At 39.9% G+C, this 9,004-nt stretch overlaps 1 non-coding gene across 1 annotated transcript; it reads left to right on the forward strand.

Moving 5' to 3' along the window:
• Nucleotides 1–7,642: 7,642 nt before the first annotated feature.
• TRNAA-GGC (transfer RNA alanine (anticodon GGC)) lies at nt 7,643–7,718 on the forward strand. The gene has a single exon. It is a non-coding gene; the product is annotated as a tRNA-Ala (tRNA).
• The last annotated feature ends 1,286 nt before the right edge of the window (nt 7,719–9,004 follow it).

Here is a 9,004-nt window from a genome sequence, read left to right on the forward strand (position 1 = left end):
ATCGAATTGAGTTCGGTTGTCGAGCAAAGCTCAAGGTTTAACTAAACTTAAAATTTTTAGTCGACCAATCGATTGGAAATTTAAACTTTGCTACTGGTATGACTATCGATTGCTAATATCAACCAAATATATTGAAGAGATATCGAATGGCAATCGATCATCGCTCGATATTCTCTAATTTTGCATTGCGAAAAAGGTAAGACTAGATATATCGAATAAAGTGCGATATTTTTCTATTTTAATACTATGATCGGTTCAAATTTAACCAAAATTTAAATTAGATATATCGAATGACAATCGTTCATCGCTCAATATTCAGTAGTTTGTCATTGCACAAATAGTAATAGTCGATATATCGAATTAAACACGATTATTTTCAAATTTTATGCTATGATTGACTCCTAATTTAAGCAAAATTTAATTTAGAGATATGGAATGACAATCGATTGTGCTCAATATTCTCTATTTGCGCATTACATAAAAATTAATAGTCGATATATCGAATTATGTCGGATTTTTTTCGTATTTTATGCAATGATCGACTCCTAATTTAACCAAAATTTAAATAAGATATATCGATGACAATCGATCATCATTCAATATTATCTAATTTTGAATTGCACAAAATGTAAAAGTCGATATATCGATTAAAGTGCGATATTTTGGAATTTAGTGCTATGATCGATTCCGAACTCAACCAAAATTTGAATTTGAGATAACGAATGACAATCGGCCGTCGGACAGCGATCAGTTTTATATTGCACGAAAAAAAAAGTCGATTTATCGAATAAAGTGCGATTTTTTAAGGATTTGTTCTATGATCGATTCCGAATTGAACCAAAATTTAACCTAACTCTCACAATAAGTCACGTGACGATCTTTCTATACTATTTCTTCTAGCACGGCATCAATGTTCTCTGGATTTGAACTGATTTCGGACAACCTCAGAGATTTTCATTCGTTTAAAGATGGATTAAACTGTAATCAATTTAGGTGAAATATAAACTGTTGTCGTACAAAATTATAGAAATTTGAATAATTAAATAGAAATACGGTCATGGGACGACATGATCATGTATATTCGGTGCCTGGACGTATTATTTAGACAGTACCTTCGGCTTTATTTCGAGAAACTAAGTTAGGGTTGTCTATATTCGATGAAAAATACCAATTACTCTGCTTCAAATGTGTAATACGAAGTCTGCACTCGAAGTAAACTCCGTATTGCTATAAAAATATACTTTAATATTTCAACAATTAACTTATTATCTTCATTACAACACTACAATACAGAGATCTCTGTACTACTAGGGCGATTCGTAAGTAAGATCTTATATTTTGGCATTGGACATTCCCACCACCCTCCTTACACCCCGGACGTTGCCACCAGCGGACTACGACTTGTACCATTGAATGTACATAAAAAAAGTGCATCAAACGTGGTGCTGGGAGTTTTTCAATGGCCGGGAAACCGTCCACAATGAGGGGTTTGCCATTGGAATCAACAACGGTGGCTCCAATTGACGAGATGGTTTGGAGAATTAACCTTCATTTAGATAAAGGAAGGCCTTATAAAATGAAGAGAGAGAGTGGCTACTTCTCCGTGCTGCAGAATATTGCGTGTCGGAGTTCAATTATTTACAAACAAGTTGTCTCCTCACCAAAGGAGTGTGTTTGCATATCATGACATTGCACGTCCACATGTCTTAACATCAAACGACCACCCTACTCAAGGAATTCGGCCGCTGGGAGATATCATCGACCACCCTCCTTACAGCCCAGAGGACGTTGTCCCCCCAAGCGACTAACACTTGTTTCCCGCTCTCAAAAAACACCTTAGGAGGACAGAAATTCAAGTCAGACGAGGAAAAGTGCAGGGAGCAGTTGTCATAAAGCTGGCTTTGCAATGCGGTGGGAGACAGGTACGACCCTGGTATTAAAAAACTGCTTACAAAGATGTAAAAAGTGATTGATCGTCAAGGCGACTATGTGGAAAAATAGCTAAATGTTTAACCTTCCCGAAGGTGTTGGCAAAAGTTGAGTGAATAAATTTGTTTTTTCATTAAAAATAGAAAATAGAAGACCTTACTTTTCGAAATACCCTAGTAATTAAACCAAAATTCCTCGTTACGGCGACGAAGCGATGATTATCTCGCATCTCGTAAGTAAACTATTGATAGATACAGAGTAAGATTAGACTGTTTATCGATAAAAATAGATTAGAGTGTTAGGTTTAAGTGTAAGAAAGCCTTCTTTACCTCGAGATATAATCGAATTTTGCAGTCATAATATATCGAACTGAAATTAAATTGAAATTCATAATGGGAGAAATCGAATTAAAATAGATAAAACCTTCGACTTTTGCGTCTAACTTACATCGATAGTCGATCTATGTATTAATAATCGATTTTATCTCAGCTCCCTTGAAGGATTCCGTATCGATTATTTTTCCCGATATCCCAGACATATATCCTTTCATCAGGCAGACTCTCATTCTGTCTCCTTCCTTATATGTATATATATATATATATATATATATATATATATATGTATGTAATCCCAAGGAGTCGTCTTCATATACATATATATATTACCTTGTTTTTCTCCTTTCCGCATTGGTATTTGAAGAACTCATTCGGAACCTTTCTTCAGTTAAGCATCGGAAGATATTGCCGTCAGCCAATCATGAGGGCTCATAATATCTTCCCATCATTCTGTCTGACCTCTTATCCATCGACCCTCATCCACCCGAACCCCTTATACCCTATACCCCTGCCTACAAGCGAATAATATCCCTTTCGGCACACACTATAACCCTGGCAAACCCCTCACGGAACCCTCAATACCCATTACGCTTCCGACCCCGTTAACCTGAACTTTTTTGGGACCCTCCCGGTCCTTAAGAAGGATGGAATCGAACCCTTGTAAGGGTTTCCGAGGAGTTTGGGGGTGAAATGGGGAGTTTTAACAACCAATTCGCCCTGGAGTTGTAATTCTTCCGCGTCCTTACCCTTCTTATATATATATCTATATCTATCTATCCCGGAAGTCTTACGTTCAACCACCCTCTTTGATATGTCCCCAAGATAGCTTACTTCTTACTCCCTTTTATTTTATTCCTCTCTATCTGTCTCTTTCCATCTTACGATTACTTAGAGATGTGTTTTCTGCTCTCTTGAATGGTTTTTGTGTTATCTTCCTTATGATCTGACGAATCTCGTGATTGCGATTGTAATATAAATTGATAAATTGTGGATTGAATCGAATCGATCAAATTATAATCATACGTTTATGATAATATGACATATTTCAGTGTTAATTGCGTTCCCTCGTAATAGCTTAATTGGTTAGAGCATCGGCCCAATGTGAAGTGGTCGAAAGATCCATTGATAAAGTTCCGGTCAAGGAAATATTTTATACACTTGTGATCTGCTCTCAATTATTCTTCCCCACCTCACCTGTGTGAAAGGCTCATGCTTTATACTATGTGTTCCTATCCATTTTCCTTGTCAAAAAAGGAGTCCTAACCTGTCCTGCTATTCTATACATATGCATATATATATATATATATATATATATATATATATATATATATATATATATATATATATATATATATATATATATATATATATATATATTATTTCGTCGAAGTAACAGGGACGTGTTCAATAACAATCTTGGGCAGCAGCAAACAATATAAGAACAGATAAAAAGATCACTCTCACTTTATTCCTTAATAATTTCGATGGAATTTAGCTCCGTCTTCATCAGACGAAATAGAAATAATATATAATCCACATAATAATAATAACTGGAAATTCCCGAAATGGACAGTAATGTGGACGACTTCCTACTTAAACGGAAGAGCCTTTAAAGTAAAATGGGGGGATGAAACAAGTACTAGCACAAGTGCCAAAGCCGGCGTTCTACAAGGCTCCATACTAGGCCCCCTCCTCTTTAATATATACAGGGTTCGTCCGGAAAATAAGTGTACTGACTCCTGGGCTGGGCGCGCCGCTCCAGGCCCGCTCTGACGGGCTGCGATTGGAGGGGGGTATGTTGGCAAGCGACGCTGAAAAAGGCAGTCGGCTCTGAGCTGTGGTGTAGTGAGGAGCTCTGTTAACGCGAACCGCCACGCTCGACCCACGTCACGGAACGCGATGCCGAAGTTTTTGGAGCAGAGTTATTCCATCAAATTTGCGGTAAAGCTTGGGAAATCGTCTACCGAAACTGTCGGTATGATTAACCAGGCTTACGGGGAGTCAGCCATGTCCAGAAACATGATCTTTCGGTGGCACAAGATGTTCGTGGAGGGCAGAGAAGAGGTCGACGACGAGTCTTAGAGAGGTTCCCGATGATGCCTTCGCGGGAGCGTTCCAGGAATGGGAACGCCGCTGGAACAAGTGTATCGACTCACAAGGGTCCTATTTTGAGGAATATTAGCTTAAGATATGTAAAAGTGTAATAAATTTTTTTTCCTGAGCTCAGTACACTTATTTTCCGGACGAACCCTGTATACAGCCGACTTCCCAAGAAATAGCAATGACTGGCGTAGCATAATTGCCCTATACGCGGATGACGCTGCAATCCTTGTTAAAGGGAAAAATATTAACTCGATGCAAGAAAGAGCGCAAGATGCACTGGATGAAATAGTGAAATGGTATAAAAAATGGAAACTGCATATAAATACAAACAAGACAAAAGCCATACTATTCACGCCCCCTAGAACTACAAAAATTCCTTGCGAATGCATCAGGATTAGACAGCAGCCGATTGAATGGAGTAACAACATAAAATACCTCGGATTGCAAAAGAAACACTTGGTTTTTCCACATAAAATATTTATTCACGACATAGGTTTCGACGCTCAGCGCCATCTTCAGGTGAACTACAGGCCAAAATCTTTCTTTATATAACAGAAGGAATGGGGAGGTGGGGGGTGGGTGTATGGATGTGAGAAAGGAAGAGGAGATGGTGGGGGAGGGAAAAGAGCGGGATTGGGGTATTACTGTGAAGGAGAAGTCAAGGTTAGCCTCCGGGGGGAGGGAGGGGTGGGGGAGGTTAAGGAAGCATGGTAGGGAAAGGGTTGCCTGGCGGGGGTCCACCTTGGGGTTAGTGGAGATAGGACAAAGAGTTTGGGAGTTTAAGGTTGAGGAGGGGTTACCGGGAGTTACATAGCACGTCGTTCACTATATTACAGGTAGAATTTGCTCTTTCCAATATCTCCATATTTTCCAAAATGTCCAACCGGGGGCCTTTTCTTTCGAAATGGAGAAACTCCACGCTAAAATCACTTTTATGGTTCTGGTCTGGTTTAAATGCTTGGCAAATTGAGATTTTCCATTACCGTTCTTCAGGCAGGCCTGGTGCTCCTTCACTCTTTCTTGGAACTTCCTTCCCGTCTGGCCTACGTAGACGGCGGAGCATTCACAGGTTAGCTTGTACACTCCGATCCTTTCCGATTTTTGGGATTTCGTCTTTGTTATTTGCGAGGATGTTTCGCAAGTTGCGTCTATTGTAAAAGGCAGAAGGAATTATGGGAGGCGGGGATATGGCATAAGAAGAGAGAGTTCAGCAATATAACCACAAATATTGACGTATATTCCGACGCCACACCCTTCCAGGCGGCGTGGGTCATCCCCGACCTGGACTTACAGGAAATTTGGGTATTTAACGATATGCTCCCCATTTTAGAGGCGGAGGCGTATGCGGCCCTGATGGCCTTGTTACATGCGGCCCAGGTGGCCCCGAGAATCTGTAATATAACGCTTTATTGTCACAACATGGCTGTTGTACACTCCCTTTGTAAGGGAAAGGGTATGATATTTAGCAATACAGATGTAAAATATATGTACTTGACCGCAATAAAAGAAATGTCACAAGTTGTGACCTGGCAGTACATCTCCACCGCCGATAATCCGGCCGACCGTCCGTCTCGGAACGTCCTTCCTCCCTATGCCAGGTCGGCCGCCCATACGGCGGCTGGATGGATATATAGGAGGGACGAAGCCTGAGACGGCAGTCGGTTGGAAACTCAAGGCCTTGGAGGTGTGCTGCCAGATCTCTCATTTTGTGGTATTTGCGAGGATCTGTCTCCTTTATCAAATACCTCGGAGTTGTCATTGACGATAAATAAAAACTTCAACCGCCATATTAAAGAAATAAGACAAAAAGCGGCCATACAAACATCACAACTGGCAAAAATTCTAAGAAATAACGCTACCCCTCAGGAAATAAAAATACTAATCTACCAAACCACTATCAGACCAATCTTAACCTACGCATCACCATGGACGCGTAGGTTAAGATTGCGTCTGCATGGACGGGGCTAGTGAGTATATCCCAAATGGAAAAATTAAAAAAGCACTGAAAGGAAAATACTAAGACTGGCCCTTGGACTCCCTCCGTGGGAGAAAAACGAAAATATATACAAAAGAATAGACATAGAGACACTACACAACTTTTTACTGAGGCAAACTAAAAATTACTTCGAAAAACTGACAGGAAATTCTAACGAAGCTATGACATACACTAAAATCAACAAAATTGGTCCATACGATAAGTACAAAAGACCAAACATGGTGTTAAACCCCTAAAACATAGGAAAGAAATAATAAACAATATATAAATAATGATAATAATGACAAATAAATAAGGAAAAGGGAAATAAAAACTACGCTGGATTGGTAGTCCAGGAAAAGACGGAAAAAATACACAAGACACAGAGCAAAAGCCCAAATAAGGCGATCTCTGAAATAAAAAGCCGCCAAAAACGGCAAGGCATTTTCGATCGAATAGCGTCATAGTATGTTATAATTTGGTTATATCTGTTGGGTGGTACTAATGCAGAAGTAGAATCGAATATAGTAACACTTGTTATATTCGATTTATATTTTTATATACTATATACATATATATATAAATATATATATATATATATATATATATATATATATATATATATATATATATATATATATATATATATATATGTGTGTAAGTATCTTTCCACTTGCCGGGCGGATGCTCTTAACCTGTTGTATGAATTCTAACCACTGTCCTTTCCTCTTGTGTATTGTCTATTTCTCCTTTGGTGGATGAAACAGCCCCCTGACGCCATCTCTTGGCTAAAGAATCGGGGCGCTTGGCGACATATAAGACCCACGGATCTCAGGGTAAATTACGTATCCTCGATAGCTCAAGTGGTTAAGAGCATCCGCCCGGCAAGTGGAAAGATCCGGTGTTCGAGTCCCGGTTGAGGAGATGTTTTTACTCTTGTGATCCGTTCGATTCCGCCTTCCCCACCTCTATTGTGTTCGTCCTTTATACGTGTCCCTATCCCTTTTCCTTATATATGTTTCTGTATATATGAGTATTTATTCGCCGTTTGGCGGGATTTCGTGTTTGAATGTGTATTTGGCCAATGTGACTCATCTCTTTCTTCTGGCTATGCGTGCCACGAAACGCACTGTTCTTTTCCTGTATGATGTTGTATGAATTCTAACCACTGTCCTTTCTTCTTGTGTATTGTCTATTTCTCCTTTGGTGGGTGAAACAGCCCCCTGACGCCATCTCTTGGCTAAAGAATCGGGGCGCTTGGCGACATATAAGACCCACGGATCTCAGGGTAAATTACGTATCCTCGATAGCTCAAGTGGTTAAGAGCATCCGCCTGGCAAGTGGAAAGATCCGGTGTTCGAGTCCCGGTTGAGGAGATGTTTTTACTCTTGTGATCCGTTCGATTCCGCCTTCCCCACCTCTATTGTGTTCGTCCTTTATACGTGTTCCTATCCCTTTTCCTTATATATGTTTCTGTATATATATATATATATATATATATATATATATATATATATATATATATAGGTATATATATATATAATATATATTTTTATATATATATATATACAGGTATTTATATATATATAATATATATTTTTCTACATAAATATGGTTTTTTCCTCGTTTTCCTCACGTGTTTTGGCTCTAAATTCACATTAGCGCCCTCCCATGATGCCGAAGGGGTTCTTTCCCCTCCTCCCCGTGCTCTGGTTATAAATATTCATTCTTAAATAGCCGTTCTCCAGCGAGAGAGGAAGTCCTTCAGGGATTTAGGAAGGAGCGACCGTGTACCCTGGTTCTGACGGAAGAGGGAGGGGAAAATTCTCGCAAGCTTCGCGCAGTAACGCGTGTGTGATGTTTAATATGGTACCGTGGGCGAAGGGAGGAAGTCAGCCAACTTCCCCTTCCCCCTCGCTAGATGCCTCACGGGACCTCGGGACGGGAGGAAGTTAAGGTAGATCCCGTGGGGATGGCGCCACGGGCGAAATGGTGGGGGGGGGGGGCAACAAACGAAGAACTAAATTCGAGGTTTAACTCATGTCGGTGTGCTTAGCCTGGAGGAATTATTTTCATTTCTTTTTCTCTTTCTCCTATGCTCGCTAGGAGTCTGGAATTGTCATTTCTGTCAATTTGGCAACGTTTTCGTGCGATGTTGCCGGAACTACTGCAGCTATGTTCCGTCTATGCAGGTCGACATTTTGGGCATCTATGAAATTTCTGAACGAAATTTTTATCTCCTTTGAGTTTTTTCTGTTCACATTTCTATATGTTTAACTAGGATAAATATTATCATTATTATAAGGTAATCTCCCGGTTAAGGTTGGTTTTTGGATGGACACAACTACCAAATAAACATTTTGTGACTACTAACAAAACACAAAATTCAGCATCCTACTCTGTATCAGGTCCCTTTTCATCTTTGAGTTCTTCCTTCCTCCCTTCATCCCCTATCCAAGACATCCCTATATCCTGCTCCTTCCCATTCCTCATCTGCCATTAGCATTCTCCCCTCTATTACAGTCTTCTTCAACATCCCACTATTGCCGATCAATACCCCCTTCATCCACTTTTCCTTCCTCCTCCTTAGTGATATCTCCCAAAAAACTTATCAGCTTTAAAGAAACTTGGCTTCATAAAACGGGTGGTGGGGAAATGTAAT

This window comes from Hetaerina americana, unplaced genomic scaffold (genome assembly GCF_022747635.1).
Source record: "Hetaerina americana unplaced genomic scaffold, ioHetAmer1.1.p SCAF_45, whole genome shotgun sequence".
Lineage (NCBI taxonomy): Eukaryota > Metazoa > Arthropoda > Insecta > Odonata > Calopterygidae > Hetaerina > Hetaerina americana.